The sequence below is a fragment of the Leopardus geoffroyi genome, chromosome E1, assembly GCF_018350155.1.
Source record: "Leopardus geoffroyi isolate Oge1 chromosome E1, O.geoffroyi_Oge1_pat1.0, whole genome shotgun sequence".
Classification (NCBI taxonomy): domain Eukaryota; kingdom Metazoa; phylum Chordata; class Mammalia; order Carnivora; family Felidae; genus Leopardus; species Leopardus geoffroyi.
The window spans coordinates 29,148,768-29,172,006 of record NC_059330.1 but is presented as its reverse complement, the minus strand read 5'-3'; the positions used below and the strand labels follow the sequence as shown (position 1 = coordinate 29,172,006).

Genomic DNA, 23,239 nt, shown 5'->3' with positions numbered 1-23,239 from the left:
ATTCTCAGATGTTATTCAGCCTGATTGCAGCTTTTATACAAAGCAGTGAAGACAGGGGTAGGGAAGATAATAGAACTATAAATTGCAAGACAGGTTCTTATGAAATCAGTAAATTATTCATTTAACGGTCCTCTCCTTGTTGATTTCATGTTGCTATGGCACCTCAAGATGGAGGCGAATCAGTCGTCCGGTCCAACCAGGGGTAGTACACAGATGCACAAATCCTGGCGGAAGGCAGATAATGCATTACATACAACCTTCGGCCACATGATAAATTGCCTCTTTATCTGGCAAATTCCAAGGAGATCTACTGGAGAGAACTGAAAGAGATATCTCACAGTGGCTAACGTTTCTTGGAAGAGGCCCAACCGTCTCAGGGTCTGAGTCAGAATCTGTTTAAGAACGCATTAAGAACGCATTGTCTTGCAGTGACTTGCCCGTCTCCCGAGATGTTGAAAACACCGTGGGTTCCCAGTTGCTTTGGCGGCCACGCTACAGTAAATGCCTGACTTCATTTGTTATTTTGATGGGCAAAGAAAACTGCGTGCTGACAGTCCCGCTCCCTCTTAAGCTGTTTCCAGCCTCGCTTTTCTAACCCCCCTCCCCATTTGCAATTTGGTTTCTTGCTGCTTGTTAAGTTATTGTACTTAGGAAATCGAATGCTTTGGCCAAGCCTGTCACTCATCTTCAATGGCGTTGGAGGGAGTTGGGAAGCTTGGTCCCGGTGTCGGCCAGGCAGCCATTTGACCTGGGACAAGTCCGTTCACCTCTGGGCTCTCGGCGGCGTGAGGGGTCTGGGCTGGTCTGTTTGGGTGGTCCCTTCCTCCTTATCATCCCAAGACTCTGTGCCTACAACTCATATTGGTTCCCTGTTTGTGAACAGCAGGCTTTTATGAGGACTTCTTAAGGCCTTCTCAACGTGCCTGCATTTAGAAAAGTTAGGGCTGGACCCCCCCCCCCCCACATGCATTGGATTCTGTGGACGTTCTGTATGAAAGAGACTGTTAAGAATTCTGTAGTTCATTCTGACAGCTTGAGAGATGGAATGGTTTTGCATGGCATCCATGTAGGAATGGACTAAGAAGGAAGTATTTTCCAAGAGAGTCTGGCTATGTGTGTATGTTAGGGTTTCTTTCCACTCCCCCAACCAAATTTTATAACTTTGCTCTGAAAGCGCAGAAATAGTAACTTAATCCAATATTCTTTTATTGATTCTATTGACCATAATGTCTCTTAATTCTGCTTTTGGCTTCTGTGACCTAATATACTAACGTTAATAAGTATTAGTCTTATGAGGCTATTACTGTGATTCCTATTCCATGAGCTAAGGTCCAGCCAGGGGACAGAAACCACACCAGTTATCTGTGCAGAAAGAGTTAAAATAAAGAATTGTTGGGATGTCTGGTGGCTGAGTCGGTTAAACGTCCGACTTTGGCTCAGGTCACGATCTCGCGGTTTGTGGGTTCGAGCCCCGCTTTGGGCTCTGTGCTGACAGCTTGGAGCCTGGAGCCTGCTTCGGATTCTGTGTCTCCCCCGCTCACGCTGTCTCTCTTTCTCTCTCTCTCAAAAATGAATAAACATTTTTTAAAAAAATTTTTAAGTTGTTACTGGGATATAAAGTTAACAAGTTCACTGAAAAGGTAAAAAGAAAATATGGAGGCACGTTTTCTCAGACATTGGGGTGCATCAGATAACCTATAGGGCCTATTAAAACACAGATTACCGGGCCGCGCTTCCGAGTTTCTGGTCCGGTAAGTCTGGAGTAGGGCCCCCAAATTTGCGCTTCTAACAAGTATTCAAGTGATACGGATGCGGGTTGTGGGGAGCCACACTGTGAGAACCAATGTTCTCAGGTACCACAGACATAACAACTTCAGGAAGCAGCCATCACCCCTACAGCTGACCAGGTCGGAAGTATTAAAACTTGGATGTTTGCAGGATGAGGGCCCCAGACCTCTGCGGAGGGGGTCTCTCGGCCTCCAGTGCTGATGTCTCTGCGGGAGGGGAGGGGGCGCCGTGTTGCTGGTTCTGCGGGTGTTGGGAGAAACTGCAGACTCAGCTGCTAGAACAGGAAGGCGCTTCTGCTGGCAGGATGAAGAAGCCTTGCCGGGGTGATGCTCACAGGAACCGCAAGCTGACAGGAAGCCCACAGGAAGCCCCCAGGAAGCAGAAGGGAAAGGGCAAGTCCCTTCTTCCTCCTCCACCCATAGAGGCTCTCACTCTAGCGCCCCCTTTTGGCACAGCCTTGCAGGGACCCGGTGGCCGAGCTGTGGTTTTCAGGGTCCCAGCTTGAGCCACAAAACCCGAGTATGATGAACAGGTGGGTTTGGAGCGGAGAGCCAGTTTGACAGATGGGGAAACCGGGGCACTGAGACATTAACAAACTCTCCCAAGGTCTCCCAGCTAGGAGGTGGGAGAGCCAGGATTGGAGTCTGGCTCCAGAAGCCATACCCGTCCCCGCACCCGTTTGTCTGGCAGGATGCTGGTCTCTCTGTCGCCAGCCTGTTTACTTGTGTGGTTGCTTCTCTTCTCCTGCCCCTAAGGAGGACATCCTCGGGGCTCCACCCCTGCCCCTCCATCTCCAGCATCACCATTGTGTGATCACAGGCCTGTGTTTTGGGGTGCCAAGCTTGGGAGTCCAGTGATCTGCTGGACATCTCCTCTGGGATGTCCTACGGAAACCCCACCCCGTTCCTTTCCGTTTTCTCTCATCCTCCTTCCCAAACGATAAAAAATGTGATCACCCTCCCCGCCACAGTCCAGTTCTCTCTCCAACTTCGATGCCATTGGCTTTGAAAGCTCCCTCTCCTGCTTTCACATTCTAAGTATGGTTTTCACTTAGGCTGGCTCTGTAGACCCTTTACTGCCGTCTTTCTGTACTGCTCCCCCACCCGGTTTCTCCAGTAAACTGCTGGGAGAAATGTGCTTTCAAAACAACTTTGTTCATGCCTTTCCTCTGCTTGAGAACACTTGCCGGTTGCCCAAACAGAGCCTCCTGAGCAAAGCCCCAGCCTCCCAGAGAGCAGGGTATCTTTCCTGGGTAGTAGGACCCCGTCTCCTGCCCGATCATGGTTCCGGCTTCTCCAGCACGTGGGGGCTGCTGATGGTTCTTCTGACTTGGTCCAGGTTCTTCTGGATCGCTGTGGTTGTCCCTGCCACTCCATTTGCACCCCATGCGACGAGCTCTCGCCCTTACTTGAAGACCCACTTCTAATGCTGCCTGCTCTACGGAGCCCTCCTCCCCCGGCTGTGGAAGGTAGCCAGTGTCACAAGGTGGGCGACACTCACAGGGGGCATGGCACCAAAGCCTGTGCCCGTGTTTTAAGCCCCCTCCATGCGTACAGACCGAGACGGCTTGGGCCACGCCAACGCGCCAGGCTTGGCTTCCCTCAGTCAGAGTTCCGGAAGACCTCTGGGGTCTGTTTCTCCGACCAGACTCATTCCCTCCGTCCCTTCCCCAGGATGCGGTGCCAGAAGGACAGCTTCTCCTGCCTCTGAGATGAGCTTTCTCCACTCATGCAAATTACTCTCTGACTTAAACACTCTTGTGGCTGAGGACAGCGTTCTCACTGCCCCGTCGGTGAAGGAGGAACATCACAGCACTCTATTTTCTCCTAGCAAATGCAGATAATACCCTTCCTCTAATCAACAGGTTCACAAGCATATGTCTGAGAACCAGAAATGAATTTATAAGGGGCTCTCTTAGCCTTGTGGAATTAGAGCAGAGATATTGCTTTCTTTTCACTTCAGTTAATCCAAATGAGCTGAGTCTCCTTTCTATAGGGAAGGGCAAAATAAGACAAAAACCCATCCCAGCAAAAGCCAGGCTTTCTTGCTGCCCGAATCGGGCAGCGAAAATACTTGGGGTCATTGGAATCATGAAAGAAATGGTGTTTACATAACCTCTCTCTAGGAGAGAACTTGAAAGCGATTTCCTTACATTATTTGCAGATAAGTTTTGCACTTTATATCACCCACTTTTGTCAAACCCATCTTCACGTACGTGCGTTTGGAGAGCTTATTTGCAGGTGAACAGGCTTCTTGTTTTTCCTCTCGGGAAGTTGTCTTTTAGGCAGTAAATTCCAAGCTCTGCGGTTCATTGAGAGTTGGAAGGATAGAAGTGGTGGCCCATCCTGAGTGTGGAAATGAGAATCAGTTGGAAAGGGCTCCCTTATCTCTGCTACCTGGACTTTTTATTGGCTATTGATATTTCAGTGTATTGCCGGACTTACTGAGTATTTAGTGTGTCCATACTCCATGGAGCCTGTGAAAATAAACTGAGCCACATGCTTGCCTGCGGGGAACTTAGAGTCTAGCGTGTGGGACAGTGACGGACACCATACTCTGTGGAGAGTCAGGGTGCGTATCAGGTAAAAGAGCAGGAGAGAAGGCCGGAGGGCGGGGAGGGGAGCGGGACGTGAAGGGTAGGCTGTGAGAGGGGGGACGTGGCCCAAAGTGCAGATGCGGGAAGTGCAAGGGGGCCTGTGCGGAAGGCCGGCTCACAGGGCATGTGAGGAGGTGCGGTGCGCACGGCCAACAGGACCCTGCTCTGGGGTGCCAGCTCACCAGACTGCGGAGCCAGGCAATGGTGGACTTTGGTGCCAAATTGGAGAGTTCCGTTGGCACCTTTGGACGTCACCAGGGTGCTCTAAGCAGGCGAGGGGCGTGGCCACATCCTGTTCCCGTGGGTTCCATCTCAGTGGTGCTGGGGCCCTGGGGGTTGTCTCCACGTCTCTCTTCCCTCTCCCCCCCACATCTACCATCGTACAAAGAGCTCAAACCGGTGCCTGTCTTCAGAGGCTCTGCCGTTGGATCGCTCTGCAATTCAAGTGCCACAACTCTCCGCTTGGGCCTCTGGTCCATCCTTCACGTGCTGCTGGATGAAGGTTCTGTAAGGCACGTCCTGCCTCTGCTCCGCGCCCTTCAGTGGCCCCCAAGCAAAGACCAAGCACCTGGGTATGGCAGATGAGGCCGTCCGAGGCCCTGGGGCCCTGCACCCACCGTCCTTGGAGCTCAGCTTGAGCCACACCAAACCAGCTGCACATTCTGTCTCCTCTGTCTCTGTAACTGGGTGCATCCTCTGCTTGGAACTCCCTTCCTTCTCTGCGCCCCCATTTATCCATCTTTCAGCCAACAGACACCCGTAGGCCACGCCTGTCTCCTTCCCTCCCCAACCCTGGGCCTCGGGTTGTGTCACCCTCCCTCTGTCCCCATAGCGCTCTGTGCCCTTGTGTGCACACGGCCCAGTGCGCTCTCGTCCTTTGCTGCCTGTCCATGACGTCTCTAGACTGTGAGCTCCTCCCTGTGACTAGCTGTGGCCTGGGCCCATGGTCAGGCCCCATGAAGCGTGTGCAGGAGGGGTTAAGAGAGTGAGGGAGGGAAGACCCGTTCAAGCCCAGGACAGTCGTGCTGGTCTGTTTGCCTCATTTCTCCTGAGGGTGGTGGTAGGATTACTGGAGAAAACAAGCCGGGGAAAACTCCCTCATATAACGACACCGTCTCCCTCCTCCTTGTCCCAGGAGGAAAGGATATTTTCATACATCTTAAACATCCGCCTCCTCCGGCATCTGTGAAAGCTCAGTGGAATGATGAAAGACGATCAGCGATGGGTTGAAGTTTCCTCTCCTTGGGCAGATCCTTCTTTCCTGCTGTCATATTTAACTCTCTCCACCTGCCCTTTGGGGCCTTTGGACCTTATGTTTGTGGGCTGGGGGCTTTCTTGTCCTTCCCTTTGGTTTTCTGGGGTGCCGTGGTATGTATGGACCTCGTACCTTTCAGAGCCAGAAACGGAGCTTAGAAATGTGCTCAGATCCTGCACAGTGACGGCACATTAGAGCTGGCGGTGTGCAAACACGGCAAGAGAGAAAATTGGACATCCTGGCAGAGAGCTCCAAAGTGCCCTCCCACGCGTGCAGCTCTGTCTGAGAAGGAACAGGCTGCCAGGAGCCAGGCAGCGGCCCGAGGCTCTCACTCTCAGTTCTTGCCTGGAGATGCAGCCCCCTCGTGCCCATTTATGCGTCATCAGAGTCATTAAGGGTCATTAAGAGCCTTGGGTTTGTGTCTCTGCTCTGCGGCCAGCTGGCTGAGTGGCCTTGGGCAAGCCACATGGCTTCTGGGCCCCAGGTAGCCCTCATCTGTCAAAGGAGGGATTTGGATGAGACCTCTGAGGGCCCTTCCAGGTTCCCAGCTCCACGAGTCAGTGAAAAAGCCAGGGTGTGGGACTGGCCTCATGGCACTTCTCGACGGAGAAGGTGCCCCCGGGAGAGGTGAGCAGCAGCAAGGGGGAAGGATAGGAGTTTATGGGAGTCTGGAAATAGAGGCTCTCAGGTGCGTGTGGAAGGAGAGGAAAGGAGAGAAGTGTGCAAAAGAAGGGCAGGTCTGTGGGGCAGGGATGAAGCGGCCCCTGAACTTGAGCCAAGTGACTCTGGGGTTCTGAGCACGAGCTTTGGGATTCCTGATTGACCAGGGAGGCTCCTGCGCAGCCAGGTGTCAGTGGACAGAGCCCCCGGACTTGCCCGTCCTCTGTGGCCAGCTGGGACCCCCACCTCCACCCCCCCCCCCCCCAGCGGCTTTCCCAGAAGTACTGTGGTTCGAGTACCTGGCAGTACTCAGTCAGCCCTCTTCTTCTGGTCTCTTCTCCTCCATCCTCCGGACTTTCTTTCCAGAAACTCTTCCTGAGCATGTGTAATTCCTTCTCATTTATTGATCAGCAGCAGCGTCAATAAAGAGCCCACTGTGTGCCCAGAGCAGGGCTGGGCCTGTGACTGCAGCCATTGTGTGGTCCTTATCCCGCTTACTGCCCACACCTGCCGTTCTAATTGTGTGATTACCTTTGGGGGCGATCAACCCAGCTGGAGCGGGACCCCCAAAGGCAGTTGACCTCTGCCCTGTGAAGCTCCATTCTGTAGACGATAAAACGTTTGCCAAGAAACAGGACTCCGGGAAGAAGGACAAAAGCAACAAATGCGTCTGCTTATAAATCCAAATATCTCTGGGGTGGCAGCCCAGGTGGGTTGTAGACTGTACCCTTTATTGAAGGACCCTTATTTGAAGGACAAGGAATCGGGGTGAGTAGGGGGCTGCAGAAATGGTAGTTCGAATGTTCAGATGATGGAACCTTAGAAGTGAGTTGTGTTTACTTTAAATTCCCCCATGTTTATCTCATGGGAGACTCAAAGACAGAAGACAGTCTTCGGAAAAAAAAGCCTTCTTCCACTTCTCGCCAACGAGAACATACTTAACGGTAGCAGGCTGTGGCAGAAAGATCGTGGACCTTGGAGCTCTCCTGGGGCAAGCTGTTTAACTGCCCGAGCCTCACTTTCCTCGTCTGCAAAATGGGACTCATCCACATTGTCTTGGGAATGGTTGCAGTAGACACGTGAATGAAAAAGTGTGCACGAAATGCGTAGCACTCAATAAACTCTTACTTCTCTCTTTCACTCGCTTAGAATGGTTCGTAACAGGCTTTCCTCTCAGGCACCATAGGGACCTCCCTTTTGTTCTCTTAAGCCTGATATGTTTAGATCTCTTGTTGAAACCTGATGAGGCCTGCCAGGTGTCTTGGGGTGGCCACCATGCCAAAATGCTTGTCCTTGGCATATATCCTGTTTTCAGCTTCTCAGATCTCCTCTGGCAAGAGTCCTGCAGGCACCCTCTAATTAGAGCCCGGAGAATTGGGGGCTATTTAAAACTTTTCTCACAGTGAAAGTAGTGCTCTGCCTTTGAAAACGTCATTCCTCAGTCACCCAGGAGGGGCTTGTGGTTACCTTTAGGACAGGCCAGGGAGGGCAGACGGGGCAGTGGCTCGGTTGGGTTCACATGTGTGTCCTGATTTCCAAAGCAGGTGGATTATCTTTTCTGTGGGGGATACGTTTGGAATTCAAGGCTCTTATTTCAAGATATCATAGGCCCAGAAGTGACCACGATCTTTGTGAGATGCCTCGATGTTTTGTTTCCATAGTGAAAGTGGGGCGCATTAGGAAAGAACTTTGGGTAAACGTTTTGGTCTGCCCCATCTCCCAACTCCGGGTCTTCCGAGTTGTTGCGAGTGGCTGAAATGCCTCCTGGGGGATGTTTTCTTTGCGAGTTCTGCTACCCCATTACCACCCCATCCCCCACCCCCTCTCCTCGGTCTTCTCCTCCTTAGTCAGCGGGAGCAGCTTTAGTACTTGGAACCAGTAACCCAGGATGGCTCAGACTCCGTGGAGCCAAGGTGCATACCGGCAGCATCCGCAGAGCACCCGTCCAGGGTGCCAGGGTGGGAGCGTGGGCAGATGGGAGGGGGGGTTGCCGCTCTGCCCCTCGTGGGCCTTTTTGCTCACAGCTCACGGTGGCCTCGGTGCCAGGATAAAGGGCTTGCCCTTTATCAGACCTCAGCGGTGTTCCTGCCAAGCACCCACATCAGTCAGTTTATTTTGATTCTACCATGGAGGGGAATAACCCGCTTCTTCCTATTTCCTTTCTCTATCACAAGACCTGGCCAGGGGCCTCTCTCAGAGCACAGAGCTATGCAGGGCAGTTGGAAAGACAGGGCGTGGAGTGAATGAGTGAACGAACCCTGAGATTCTAGAGAGTTAGCTCTTAGAATAGCACATCCTACATAGCCGCAATTCAGCGGAACGTTGACCCTGGCATCAGAAGTAACTTCCAGATTAGTCGAGGTGCTGGAAAGCAGCCCAGGAGAACCCCTGGGGCAGAGGCAGCCAGCCTGGGGTTAAATGTTTGTGGCCGATCATTGACTCTGGATAAATTGAATGTAGGCATGGCATGTCTCCTGATGCGGAACTCCGGCAGCCCGGGGGGGATCTTGACCTCCTAGGGGGCTCTTCGGGAGAGCCCGGGGATCGGCTGGGGTGTACTTGGGTATGAGATTATCAGAGAAGGCGTATGTGTGGGGAAGGGAGAGAGGGATTGAGATCGCGGTTCTTGCTCTTGCAAAGAGGGGATGAATGGGAGACCAGTGCCTGCCAAGCCTTCCTTCCCATTCAGGAATCACCGAGCCTTCTGGGGGAGGAAGGCCAACACCACAGTGGTGAGGAGGAGGCCTTTTTTCCACAGGACCGATCTAACGATAGGAATACGAACCCTTCTTCCTGCCGCCCTTTTAGCTTGGTGGCTTTGCCTCGTTTCCTCTCCCTCGATGATGAATTCATAATACCGTCCAGAAGGAGGATGAACGTTGGTCTGAAAATCATCATTTGGCTCTTCTAAAACTTCTTTTTCCTTCTCTGAGAACTGTATTAGTGTTGTAATTTGCTCCTGATACCACCTAAACCAGTTGTGATTAAAGCTTTTTCTTTTCCTTCTTCTTCTTCTTTTTTTTTTTTTTTTTTCTTTTAAGCCGGGCTTGCCACCTGGAGTTCACACGTTAACGGAGATGAAAAGATAGTTTCTGATTTATAATGTTCCGAACTGCTTCCGTCCTTCATTTGTATTTCTCGACCGCATTTGTCTAGTAAAGCGAGGCGCCTGCTCTGTTGTCGGGGTCTCGGTAATCCCCATGAAGAACGGGGAAAGGATTTGTGAGACATTCTACATGAGCACTGAAAGTGATGGACACATGAAATCAGGACAATGTACATGACGGAGTAGCTTTCTTCCCACAGCTATTTTTTTTTTTCACTGTAGTGTTACTAGCCGCAGGTAGGCCCTCCGGGGCCCTCTAAGGTCAAGAAATCAGGAAATAAAAACCTTTTAGCATTTGACCTAATCGATAACAGAGGGTTTTCAAATAGATACCTGAGTCTTTGGCAGCCGGCGCTGGATGGGCAAGGGAAAAACTGCTTTCTGATAGACACGGGAGAGACCACAGCATCAGCTGAGGAAGCAGCACCTCTGTCCCACGCGTGGGACATGCCCCGGGGCCAGGCCCTGGGTGGGAGGGGCAGCCCATTTGGATCCCCAGTCTTTTTTTGCAGTATCTTTGTTATTCTTCTGCTTTCTCTCACTTTTCTACTTTGGGGAGCTACACGTTAGGTAGAATGGGGTTCACTAGCGTCGGCGGGGCTGAGAAATGAAGCCCGCTGTGGACGCTATTGATGCAGAGGAGACCCAGAGTCCCGTGTCCAAGGGGGAGATGTCAGGTGCAATCCCGGAATCTTGTCCCGGCCACGCCACCGGAATTCCAAGCGCCAGCCGACAGGTTGGGAACCCCGGGTGGGTGCTGTGGAGACGTGAGGAACAGCCATTTTTCCTGCACACCCTGCCTGTCAACATGTCTTCTCTCAGGGTTTTGGGGGCCACGGTGTCATCTGCCAGACGAGAGGGGAGAGGAGTGAGTGCCGTTTCCCTGGGGATTTCTGATTTGTCTCACAGTAAAGTCTGGTTGCATAGTTGATCTATGACAAAACAGAAAGGAGAGGTGAATGAAATCGCTGTCCTCACCTGCCGCCTCCTGATTCTTGTATTCTTTCATTGTTAAGTGCAGCAAAAATATCAATAAAGAGTCTGGCCATTCGGACCTCTGCTGGAGTCAAGGAATGTGCGCTGGGGACACAGTGACACCTTCTCAGTAGAGCTCTGGCCCAGATGGGCATCGTCGCTCTGCCTGCATTTTGAGACATGCCACGTTTGATAAGATTTCTGTTCCTTTGCCCTCTGAGCATGCGAGATCCCAAGCTAGGCGGGAAGTAGTCTTCAGCAGACTGAAGATCTGTCTCCTTATGGGGGACAGACAAGTATTAGCGATCGGATCTTCTAGTCCGCCCATTGGTATTTGTGAAACCTTTGTCAGCTGCGCAAACCACAGCCAGCAGAGGCGCCGCTGTTCCTATCCTTGGGGGCATTTTCGTGCCCTGTATGTGTGGGTGTGAAAATGATTGGCAGGCTGTGCAGGGCCCGTCCCAGCGTTACCTAGCACCGCGACACAGGCAGAGCAGCAGAAATTGTATCCCCCTGTGCAGACAGAGCAACAAGCCTTTTGGAGAAGATAGGCGGTTTGCACGTGTCCGGGAGCCGGTGCGCCGGGCCAAGCCCCTCACCTCAAGTTGTGTGCTCTTGACGCATTGCCATTTGCCTCTGGTCACTCTCTGTGGCTTCCGGGAGCACATCTGGTTTTCACAACCAACTCATGAGATATGGCCGTCAGGGTTATTATAATACCCGTTTTTACAGATAAGGAAACCGAGGATCAGAGAGGTTCAGTAATTTTTCTGTTTGCTGCACAACATCCACAGTAAGGAGAAGGGGCATTAAGACACAGTCTCCTGACTTTATAGAGAAGGTGACTCCAAGGCCAAGAGGTTTATGATTTGCCTAATTTTTCTTGGCCATCTGGACTTCTGTGTCCAGAAGTCTCCTTGATGCAGCAACAACACCTCGCGAGAGCTCAGGGCTGTTTTGGTCCTTTTCAGGTGCCAGACCAGGCCTAGGGGTAGGGTTTGGGGCCAGATAAGTGGAGGAGATAGATGTTTTAGAAGGAGGGATGTCATGATGGTAACAAGACCAGTGGCTGAATAAGGAGTTGCCTTTGTCCCAAGAAGTGAAAATTGCATCTTTAGCCTTACTGGGAATGTTGCTTTTCTCCAGGAAATATCGTACCTTGAGTGCCCCTGCTGTGCCAGTCGCCATGATGGCAGCACTGAGAAGTAACCATCTGCTTCTCTCTCTGCCATTGGGGAAACTGAGGCTCAGTGGGTTGAAGGAGCTTGTCCTGGGCCACATGCCCAGTGCCACCCAATCCTTCAGCAAACGTTCTTTGGACACATGCTGTGTGCCAGGTCCTGTCCCTGGACACCAGGGACACAGCAGTGAGCAGAACAGACACAGATCCTGGTCCGTGTAGAGCTGAATTCAAGCGGAGGGAGCCATGACGGTAAACAGCAAATAGAACAAGGAAATAAATCACATAGCGTGATAGAAAATGGAAAAAACCATTTAGAAAGACAGTGGCAGAGCAGGGTGAGGGGGATGGGGAGCAGACTGGGAGCACTGGGGTGGGTTGCAGTTGTATGTCAGTAGGTCAGGCTGAGCCCAGGGAGAGGGCTTGAAGGAGGCAAGGGAGTGGGCCATACCAGATCTACTCGTGTGTCTGACCCGATGCCTTCCTTTGAGAAAGAGTGGGAGGCTCACAGTGGGGATGGCTTGGCCAGGGTCCCCCACTGAGTCAGTGTCTAAACCACGTCGAGAATATGGGATTCCCACAGCTCCGTTGGAAAGTCCCCCTCTGCTTCTTTGCTTCCCCTGCACATCTCTGACTTTGTCCTCCTGACCAGCCTCCCGTCTCCACCCCCAAGCTGCCATGATTGGTTTCCACCGGTCTTCTGCAGCCGGCCTCTGAAGGCCTTGCTTTTCAGCCTTGGGTGACATTGACTTCTGGTGGTCCCACACGAGCCCCAAAGTCTCCCCTACCCTCAGAAGCCCCAGATTGCTTCTTCCCCCATATAAACACACATCCCTCCACCCCAGCCTCCCGGCGCCCTGAGTGGGGAATTGATGCTTTTTTACTTGAAGAGATCTGCTGCTGTCATTTTTGATATCTTCTGTTTTTGTATGCGGGAGCGCAGAGCACAATTAGAATACAGTTATATATCCTCATAGTTATTAAAGCTTGGATTAACATGACATAAAGTTTTGTCTGGGGAGTCTTTTGCTATGGCTCAGGGAGCATTTTTTGTGACAGTAATAGGCTACAGTTAATATACTTGAATGATACTAGAATCTGTGTTATAAGGCAGAACAAAAGGGGTTTATCTGAAGCTGAATTACAAAGGTAGAATTATCACGGCGAACGATCCACAGAGATCCGGGCTTAATTATTGTCACTTGTGTCATTTCGGCATAATACGGGTAGTTACTGGAGCAGAGTGGGAGTGCAGGAGGACCAGCTTGTCAATCACCAGTGACTGCCCGGACCCCGTCCCCTCCCTCTGAGCTGGGCTGGCCATTTGTCCTTCGGATCCACAGACATCAGGACCTTTGGTCATCTGTTGGCTGTGTGACGCTTCCAGGTTTTAGGTTTCTGCCAGGTGGTTTTAATGACTCCCCGCTGTCCCCAGGTGAACAGTCCAGTCCCCGGTCCCCCCCGTTTAGGGCCCCGGCCCTCCCGACCCTGTCGCACCATCCACAAAGCTGATGAACAGGCTTCACACGCGGATTGCGTTTTCTCGGCTGCAGTGCCGCCCCACCACCTTCCGGAGCCTAATTGTTTTGACAGTGGAGGAGGTGAGCTAATGTGCTCTGTCAGCCATTTGGTGGCAAAGCCCGGCTGTGGCTAGCCCGGGTGCCTGGCCGCAAATGGGCGCGTGTGGGCACACTGGTTCCCCGCCTGCTCCCGGTGGCAGGGCGGGCGGTGGGGGGGCGGTAGTGGTGCCCCGGGCAGCCCTCTCCCCCGGCTTTGGTGCCTCGTTGGGGCATTCGTCCTCCTCTGGGGTGGAGTCAGGTCTGGGGGGGTGCGAGGTGGGACCAGGGCAGCTCTGCCCTGAACGGAGCAGGGCACCCAGAGGCTTTCGAAATGCTGCTTATAAGGACCACAATCCTGTTTTGGTGTGTTTTGTGTTTTTTGAATTCTCCAGCGGCCAGGTGTACGGTTGCCACTTGTGCTGGTGGCAGGTTCAGCCCTCGCCTCCACCTTTACTGTCGGCTGAGGGCCATGCGGCCACGTCACGTGGTCGAGGCGCTGTCACCGGCCCCTTGCAGTCAGCGTGGCTCTTCCTGCCCGGCCGGTCTGCGGAGAGGTTGTTGCCCCGGTGCTTTTGGAAGAGCGGCTCCGCGGTACCCGACTTGTGGAGCGAGAAAGGAACGGGGCCGCGCTGGGCAGCTGAGTGCGGCCGGAAGTGGAGGGGGGAGGCTGTGCTACCTCGGAACGGAGAGGGTCAGGGAGGTGAAGGACCTTGCTCAGGGTCAAGTGAACAGGATTCGAGACTAGCCTTCCTGCCCCTGCAGGCCATGCTTTCCAACTAGACCTGCATTCATCTAAAATGCAGATTCCTGGGCCCCTTTCTAGAACTACTGAGTCATCCTCTCAGAGGAGCGGCTTGGGACTGTGCACTTAACAGGGTCACCGGGTGATCCGTGTACACACAGATGGTTGAAGACTGTTGCTCCGTGGGACAGGTTCTCATGGAAGCCACTTATGAGTTTGGACAAGGGTGCCCTGAAGTAGTCTCCATTCTAGGGGTGCCAGGCCGTGGTGCCTTATACCCCACCGGGCTGGGGTGACAGGAGGTGAGAGTGACAGCCGTGCATTCCACTGGAGCCAAAGGGAACATCCCCCATTTTATAAACAAGAGAAGAGGCTCCACAGAGTTCTGTGCACGCCTTCGTGGCAGAACCAGCCCTGGTAACTATGACCCCTGCACCTGATGAAAAATACACGGCCATTGCCCTTTGCCTTTCCATTGCTAAGGTAATTTAAAAGAAGGTTTGGTTTTAATTAGAATAAACACAGTATTTTTCTTGCTGCAAAAAGGCCTTCAAAGAGGGAAAAAAAAAAAATCTCAATACCCCAATTATGCCAAAGCATTCCCAGTTCTATCCAGGAGTAATTAAAAAATACAGCTGACGCTTGTTCTCTTGCTTGTTTTTAAATGAATGGCTAAGTATCTGTCAAGATGATGAGCGCCTAGGCCGCTGACGGCCTTACGATCTCAATTTGCTCCTAGGAAGCACGGTGATGGGAACAGGAGAGCCGTGGTTTTGAGCCGTGAGGCACCCGGGCCTGCTCGCTCTGCGGTCGGTGGAGAGATCTCCCCCAGCCAGTACTGAGTGTGGGCGGAAGGCCACACTTGACGTTCTTAAGCGGTGTGGCAGCGATTCTCGGCTTTGCCTGTGGGTGGATGAGGTGGGCCCTTACACCATACAGGGGGACTTGGCTGCCCTACACAACGTAGGACTCACGGGCTTGAGGGTCTTTGCAGAGCGCTAGCTTGGCTTTGCTGGGGGAAGAGTCTCCCGTTGCAAGTCACTGTTTAATTAGTTCATGGAATCTTGTTTCTAGAAGTATGCTACCAGGTGAATTGAGATATCATTTTGCATATTGACGCTATTCATTGGGTGACAGTGGGCCTTTTTTTCCTTAGAGGCTGAAAAGAAATCTGTATGCGTGTGCCCCACCCTGACGTACATGTTTTTCCAAAGGCAAAATCAAGGGCAGATTTGAACAGGAAATGGTGATAAAAGTTATTATAGCATTAGTAGCTGTTAGTATTTACCTATCAGGTTCCAGTATGTTTTCATATGTGGGGTGTCCCAGTTACCTGTTGGTGTATAACAAATCACCTCTAAGCCTCCTGGTTTAAAACAACAATCATTATATTATCTCTCATGGTTTCTGTGGATCAGGAATCTGGGAGGAGTTCATCTGGGTGGTTCTGAGCAGGGTTATCTCGTGAGGTGGCAGTCAGACCGTGGCTGGCACAACAGAAGGCTGGCCAAGCATCTCCGTCTCTCTCTTCATGTGGTCTCAGGACTTCTCCATATGGTCTCTCTTCGTGAGCTAGTTTGAGCTTCCTCACATCATGGCGGCCTCAGGGTGACAAGTACAACTCAAGGACACGCCCGGCTGTGGCCTTTATATAAAAAGACTGACCAATAATAATAATAATAGCAGCATCAGAAGCCACCCCCTTTTGTATGTTTCCACGGGTGTGAATGCACCATCTCATTTAATATCCTTTCATTTCCCCTTTTAAGCACATTGCACTAACTGGGGGTCAGTGAGTTAAGTAATGTATTCTGTTGCTTGCCTAAGGTCACTGTGTGGCTCCTGCGTGTCAGATGTGAAGCCAAGTCTCTGTGACCCTGGGCCCGAGCCCTTGACCACTCTGCTCGTGTCTGTGTTGGCCGGTGCGGAGCCGTAGTCTAGAGGACTGGCTGAGGACCTCCATGGGAGCGTTTGCTGGGCTGAGCTGAGCTGAGCATCTTTGCCAGATTTGTCAAAAACAAACATGGTTTTATGTGTTTACTGCCACTCATGCTCAGCCAGAAGCTCTTGTGTTATCATCTAGTTTAGAGAGAGAGGAGGAAGCTCCATCAACAAGGATCCGACTTGCTCTCCATCTGCCTCCGTCCCTCCCCCTGCTGTAGGCCAGGCTCCTCCTTGGCTCCGGGGGGCGGGGGGGGGGGGGTTCGAGGGGCTGTGTCGGTCCCTGATGGTGGTTCTGTCTCCAGCCTGCCCTGCCATGCTCCTCAGCCGTGCTCACGGGGCTGGGATGTTGGTCTTTCAAAGTTCTCCCTGCCTCTCAGTGCCTCAGACAGATTCTGGCATGCTCAGAAAAGTTCCTTACAGGGACCGGGTGAACCCGTAACGCATGTGCATTTGCTGGTTCACTCCCCTCTGTCACTGTCTGCGTGGGCCCGAGTTCGAGGATGGCCACGACGCCTGGGGGGTCTTTCGTCTACAGCACCCTCGAGAAAGCCTACCCTTCCAAGTGACGGCCATTGCAGAGCACGGGGCATACACGAGTCTGCCATTGGGTAGGAACTGTCCAGGGACACTCTGGGAGGAACCCCAGGGGAAAGGCCAGGGAGAGCAGTGAAGAGAAGAACAGCTAAGAATCAACAGTTAGCATTTGCCAAAGCTTCTGCGTCCACCAAGCAGCTCAATCCTCTAGCCATCAGCTTCAGCACTGATCAGTGGAGATGAAAACAGTACCTCCCTGAGAGGGTGAGTGAGAGAATTCGGGCAGACCACGGTGTAAAATGCGTAGCGTGGTGTTGGGGTGCGGCAATGGGGTAATAAATTAGGTACTAAGGACTAACTGCTGTTCTTTTCGCCGACCTGAGGGATGGGGGACAGAGAATGAAGGAGGTGGCTCTGTCATACATGAAGTCCCCAGTCATTATTCTGCCATCCAGGAGAGTCTGGGCTCCGGGCTTAGGCCTCTTCCAGGATGTAATGGTGGGCCACTGCTGTGGTCAGAAGGTTCTGAGGAGGCCGTGTGCATGCACATGTGTGGGCACACGTGGCCGGGGAGCCCTGTCACCTGCCCTTCCCCAGCTCTGACCTTCCAGCCCAGCCTCCGCCCTGCTGTGGCCTTAGGAACAGATGTGCCGCTGGTGGCTTGGGTCTGGGCTCCAGCTTGCTCACCAAACCCTGAGCTTCTGTTTGTGACTAATTGCTTTGTTTGTTCTGTGTGAGACACTTAATTTTTTTTTTCAGTGATTTACTCCTCTTTGTAATTAGGTGTAGTGATTAGAATCTTGTTCCTATTACAATAGAGTTTTCCTTTTAATTCATGCACATTCACCAGGCCTGTCTCCCGTCTGTTCCATTGATTGTCCCCGGTTGGCTTTTCCCAAGCTGTCATATAAATCACAGTTCAGGGATGGCTTAGAGACTGATGTGAGTCTAAGGGATCAAAGAAGCTGACTGGTTTTGTTCTATTATGCTACCAAACAGTGATACACGCTTGGAGATGAAATCTTCATCATTCAGGAAACGAGGAGTTAGCAAATAATTTTAATAAGTATTCTTTGCTCTATTTCCCCATTAATTCCTCCCCCCCCCCACTTTTTTTGGTTTTAATTAAAAATGTAGTCACACACAGACACACATACATATAGCTCGGAAAAGGTCCGGAAAGGTAAACGCCAAAATGTTACCGATGGTGATTTGTATTTTCTTCTGCTTTGCTCATTGGCGGTTTCTGTTATGTGTATGTAATACATGTATTAAAAAATTAATGTTTTGCGAGCCTTCCTTTATAACGAATTAGGCATGGTACATTTGTCAACTAGTCCAAGGTCACTTCACACATCAGCAAGGGTCCAGGTCTGGAAGGTCCCAGAGCCATTGCTCAGTCCCTAGAGCTGCTCTTCGTCTGTCAGTCAGCCAAAAAATAGTCACGAGCCCTTGCTCTGGGGTGAGTCCCTGGTCACGAGGTACTTACGGTTCAGGAGAGAGGTTTCTCTTGAAACTTCCTGTTCCCTTGACCATAACTCAGACCTCTGCAAAGTCCCCAGACTTTGGTCTCTTTTGCATGATGTTAGAAAGGTAACAGGTGCAGGTGGCCACCCTCTCAGGCCTGTAATCGCCGCCTCCCCTCCCATGACCTCAGGACCAGCCTCCTCGTTGAAAGCTGCCAAGCCCGTGTGTCCAGCCATTATGGCCTTAGAACACGGCTCCCAAAACTGGCCTCCCTGGGGGTCTCCTCATGGATTTCCTCATTGTCTTTCTTCTGTTCTCCACACCATGGTGTGTGGATGAAGGCGGCTGGAGGAGACTCAGGAGAGAGTGTTGAGCCAGGGGACTGGCGTCTGTTGGGGACAGAGAGACCTGAGGCTGGACGGTGGGGTTGAAGCCAGCTGGGCCAGGAGTGCTTGGACATTTCCCTGTGGGCACCCAGACACATGGAGGACTTGACGTGGTCTTTCAGGAAAAGGAACCAGGCCATACTGAATGGAATCAATTAGGGAGGAGCAAGGTGGTCAGGGGTCCCAGGAAGTCGGTCATTTTGCGTTAAGTGCAGACCTATGGCAGCAACATCCTGCATCCAGGAAGGGTATAGAGAAAGCAGGCGAAGGGTGAGGCAGAGGTCATATCAAGGGAAGAAATGACAGAATGGGGCAGGTAGCTTGGACAAGGGAAAGGTGAACAAGGGAATGAAGCTTAAACTTCATTCTCTCTGGGCTTGTACTATTTTGCATGGGGAAGTCAAGCCCAAAGAGAATGAAACTTATGATTAGGCTGTGTTCCTACTTATTTGGTGGGGTCGGGCAGCGTCTTGGCTTGGGGGCAGGGGGTGGTGTCATATATTTATTCAAGAATTAGTGTGGGGGCGCCTGGGTGGCTCAGTCGGTTGAGCGTCTGGCTTCGGCTCAGGTCATGATCTCGTGGTCTGTGAGTTCGAGCCCCGCGTCGGGCTCTGTGCTGACAGCTCAGAGCCTGGAGCCCGCTTCATGTTCTAGGTCTCCCTCTCTCTCTGCCCCTCCCCTGCTGATGCTGTCTCTCTCTGTCTCTCAAAAATAAATAAACATTAAAAAAAAATTTTTTTTTTAAAGAATTAGTGTGTAAGTCAGGGTGGGGGGCACAAGATGAAAAGAAGATAAGGAAATAAAAGCACCTGGCATTCTGTGGGTGTAGGTCTCTTTCTCTGGAACCAGAGAGAAACTTGCATGAGTTTGCCTTTGCAGGTAAAGCACAGTTTTATTCTGTCCCTGAGACTTTTCTAAAACAAAGCAGCCGTCCTTTTAACTTCTCCTCCTCAGGCCTGGTCCCCCTCCTCCAGACTCTCTTTAAAATAGACTTGCATGCATGAGGAAGCATCCTAATGTAATACCCATCTTATCGTTGCACGGACCCAGCAGGCACATACAGAAGGGGCAGTGGGCGAGCCTTAGATACCTCTGCAGCCAGGGAAGGTTGGACATTTTCTTTTGCGACGTCCTCACCTGGGTCTGTCTAAGGTGAGACCCTGGCAGTGCAATTAGCCTCATCCGGAGCTCTGGCACTCCGACGCCTTCCCTTTGAAAGCCTTTCTCGGGATGAGCGGCACGAGGCAGAGTGTCCCGAGGACTTGGGGAAGACCTATGGGGTTGTTATGGCTCATCTGGTAGAGGAGAGGACTCCGTAATATTCCGTTATGTATTCGTATGCACAGAGACGTGATAAAGATGGCTTGTGGCCTGTTTCATTTTCCAGATGTCTCAAGAGCGGATCAACATCTCTGCTTCTGTTGGTTGCGGGTCCCGTCTCTCTGGTTTGCACATAGTGCCCCGTCCCCTGGGAGTCCCCTGTCCCCTTCCCTCACCCCGAGGAGTAGCCGTTCTGGATGAAGATCCCTCTGGCCCCGGGGGGCATGGGGAGAAGGCTGCCCACTGGACCAGGCCGTGGTCTGAGAGGCTCTGCCGTGCTCTCCCAAGTTGCAGGAACATCTGGAACAGTCTGTTTGATTAGCATTGAGCAAAACTGGACCTTGTTTCTCACGCGTGTTGAGGGGAAACCTTCCTGTGCCCTCTTTGGTGTACAGGGTACAGGGCAGGGGGCTTAGCCTGGGCCACTAGGCGGGGAGGGCAGGTCTCTGACAGCTGAGAAATGCATGGCAATGATGTGTGTTGCAGCCAGGGGGCGGGGGAGGGGAGTGATTTGCAAGCAAGTATGGGCCCAATCCAGACTCACAAACCTCCTGGTGCTTTGTAAACACGTCCTGAGGATGCTAACGTTGTCGTACATTGAAATGGTGAATGTTTTCTTACAGCTGAATCCATAATTCATTTGGTATGAGGCTATGGAACATCCTTTCTTATTTCTCTTCCTTTTATTTCACCCCCAAGATCCTTTTCTGATGATACAGTCTTTGTCTCTCTGTTTGTCTGTCTCTCCTATCTGTATTTCTCTGTGTGAGTCTATCTCTCTGTGTCAGTTTCTGCCTCTCTCTATCTGTATTTCTCTCTCTCTCCCTCCCACCCCTGCCCCCGCCTTTCTTACCCCTCCCTCTCCGCGCCCCCCCCCCCCCCCCCCAGCCCACAATGACTAGAAGCATTAAGACCAGGGCTTTTTGCTACAAATGCAATGGTGTCCCCTTCAAAGTGGGAGTCTGTGTACTTATTCCAAAGATCTCGCCTTTGCTCTGAGCGTTTTCAAAGCTTTCACTGTGAAGTCATATTCAGACTCTGTGGCATTTTCTTCTGAATATCCTCGCTGGTGATAAATCTTTAGCCTTTGAAAGTGGATGTGATTTTTGGAAACCATCACCAGCCTGAGCTCCAAATGACTTGTGGCCAAGATTGATTATGCTGGTTTTGGACTGAAATGCAGCAGGACTATAAAATAATAAGACTAGTTGTCTTGCATGACTTGGGAACTGACTAGAAGGGAATCCCCCACCCCCACCCCAAAAAGTATTTGAAGTCTTAGTGAATGAAGACAGGCCTTTCACTGTGAGTTCTCTGACGGGGAGCAATGACCAGTCAGTGTCCATCCTGATGTGTTTGTTTATTAAGCAACAAGATTGAGGTCGTATTTTATTTCATCTTTGCCGCACATTAGACATTGGACCAAGCCAGCTGACGTCAGGTAAAAGGCCAGGGTTATAGATGAAGGTCCAGTGTCCTTTCAGAGCTCCTGCTGTACATTCGCAGTGGCTGTCCTTGGGAGCATCAGGGGCCAGGACTGAGGGGGAGTCACCCTGGGTACATCCTTACTCACTCCGTCCCCTGGGGGCAGTGGGCAGCTGGCAGCTCTGGGAAAGCCACCCCAGTGGGCTGGACACACAGTTCTGCATTGATTGGGAGTCTCCCACCACCTGAGGCCACACGCCGTGACCACTCTGTCCCTTCATCGGCTGCCTTCGCCCCCATGGACTTCCCAGACTTCTGGCCCCTGCGGTGCACAGAAGGTGAGGTGTCTATACCGACGGCCCATTCTATCTCTTCCTGCCCCCTGGGAACATCAACCCATGTGCTACGTGAATGAGTAATAAAACCAGGACTCCAACGACAGGAACCTTAAATCCCATTTTGAAGCGATGGATGCAAAATCCACCTGAGGGCTAAAGTTCAGGGCCCTCCATAGGACTTGAAGGGCGTGATGCTGGCTGTGGAGAAGTCTGGGGGCGTTCCCTTTAGGGAGAGAAGAGCCACACCATAGGATGTAAATCCTCCTCAGAAAGCCTCCTCCGCAAGCCTGTCCCTTGTCCCGGCAAGTGATGCTTCAGCCCTAGATGGTATCAGATGTGCAGAATTGATGTCACATGGGAAAGGAGAGTACAACTCACATAGAGACACTAGTGCTATACAGCAGGGCTGGTGAGGGGGGCAGATAGGACCCGGGGCGGGGGGGTGGGGGGAGTCAGGCACCTGTCGACGGCAGCAACGCCCCGTGAAAGGGGGCATGCACCTGGCTGGCTAAGGGACATTTGTTCTTGCAAATGCAGCTGCACTCACAGGCCACAGGGCTGTCCCATGGGGATCCTGGGCAGCCCTGCCTCTGTCTTCCGGTCTGAGAGATGGGGTACCGCGCTGTTCCTTGAGGGTGTGTAGCGTTAATGAGCCGACATTCCCACACTGCTCGGGAGACGAATTGAAGTGCTAAGTATTACTATTTCATGTGGAAGGCTGAAAATAACCTCACTGAAGCGTTCTGATAAATAACTGAATCGGGCTGGCGAGGGAGAAATTTCAGCTTTCTAGAGTGTTTCTCTTAAATATTTTTCTCCTGAGCGGAACAGAGTGCTCCGGGAGCACTCCCCACCCCGCGCGCCACCCCCCCCCCCATTATCCCGCCCACAGAGGGAAGGATATTGAGTAACAGGAGGTGAGGCCTGGAAGCCTTGACACCCTGGGGATACCCTGCTTTCTTTTGCTCCTCCTTGAACTCCAGACCCAGGGCACTTCCAACCAGATGAAATCCACTGATATGAACTCAGTTATCCTCCCCCTGCCCGCCCCCCCCCCCCCCGCACCACTCCCACCTTCCCCTGCGTGCAAACACTTCCCCAAAATCTTCTCTGGCTTTTTGGAACTTTCCCGTCTTTCAAGATCTGGCTCCATTCCATCCTCTGCTGGGAAGCCATGCCTGAAGATTCGGCCACATGGTGACTTCCCTCTTCCTCTTGTTCCAGCACCTCGTGTTGCCACCATAAGCTACTGTTTTTGTGCTTTGATTTTAAATGTCTGTTTCGATCTGCCTCTCCAGCCAGGGTGCAGGAGGCAGAAAAGGTGCCTCGGTGGCATGTACCGGGGCTGCCACATGTTTGTTGACTGTCCATCCATTCTCGAACTGAGGCGTCTCTTCTCGCCTCTGTGTCAGTCCCCTGGGACTTGCAGCCTCTTGGGTGGCGGGGTTTTCTGCAGGCCTCCTTGGGGGCTGGTGTGGATGGTCCTGGGTGAGGAGTGTGCTCGGGCCCCCGGGGCCTTCTTGATGAGGCAGCGTGGGGCAGTGTTGGGAGTGGTAGCTCGCCCCCACGTAGCCCTCCCGTTTCTCCCCACCCTGAAGCTTTATAGCAAGATGCTCACAGGCTCTGGCTCCACTGGCCCAAGGTCATAAATAATGCTGAGCATCCCCACCCCTTTCTCAGTTTTAAAAGTCATGCAAGCTCTGATGCAGGAGAACTGGCTGAGGCAGGTACGTGCATCCGGAAGTACCTTTAAAAAAATAGGTTTATGGTACATTGCGTTTTTCCCTGGCTTTAGCCTCAGCACATAAACTGGGATTAGGAACAGGCGGTTTAAATCCCCAGGGTCAGCCCTCATCCTGCTTCGGCTGCTCTCCACCTCACTCTCCTGGAGGTGGGGTGGAGGTGTGCCTGCCACTGTGCCCAGCAAACAGATGCTTTTGTCCCTGGAATCCTTTTTTTTTTTT

General features: G+C 52.1%; 1 protein-coding gene across 11 annotated transcripts in view; it reads left to right on the top strand.

Moving 5' to 3' along the window:
* MSI2 (musashi RNA binding protein 2) overlaps nt 1-23,239 on the top strand; it is a 391,199-nt gene that overhangs the window by 207,944 nt on the left and 160,016 nt on the right. The window lies entirely within an intron of this gene.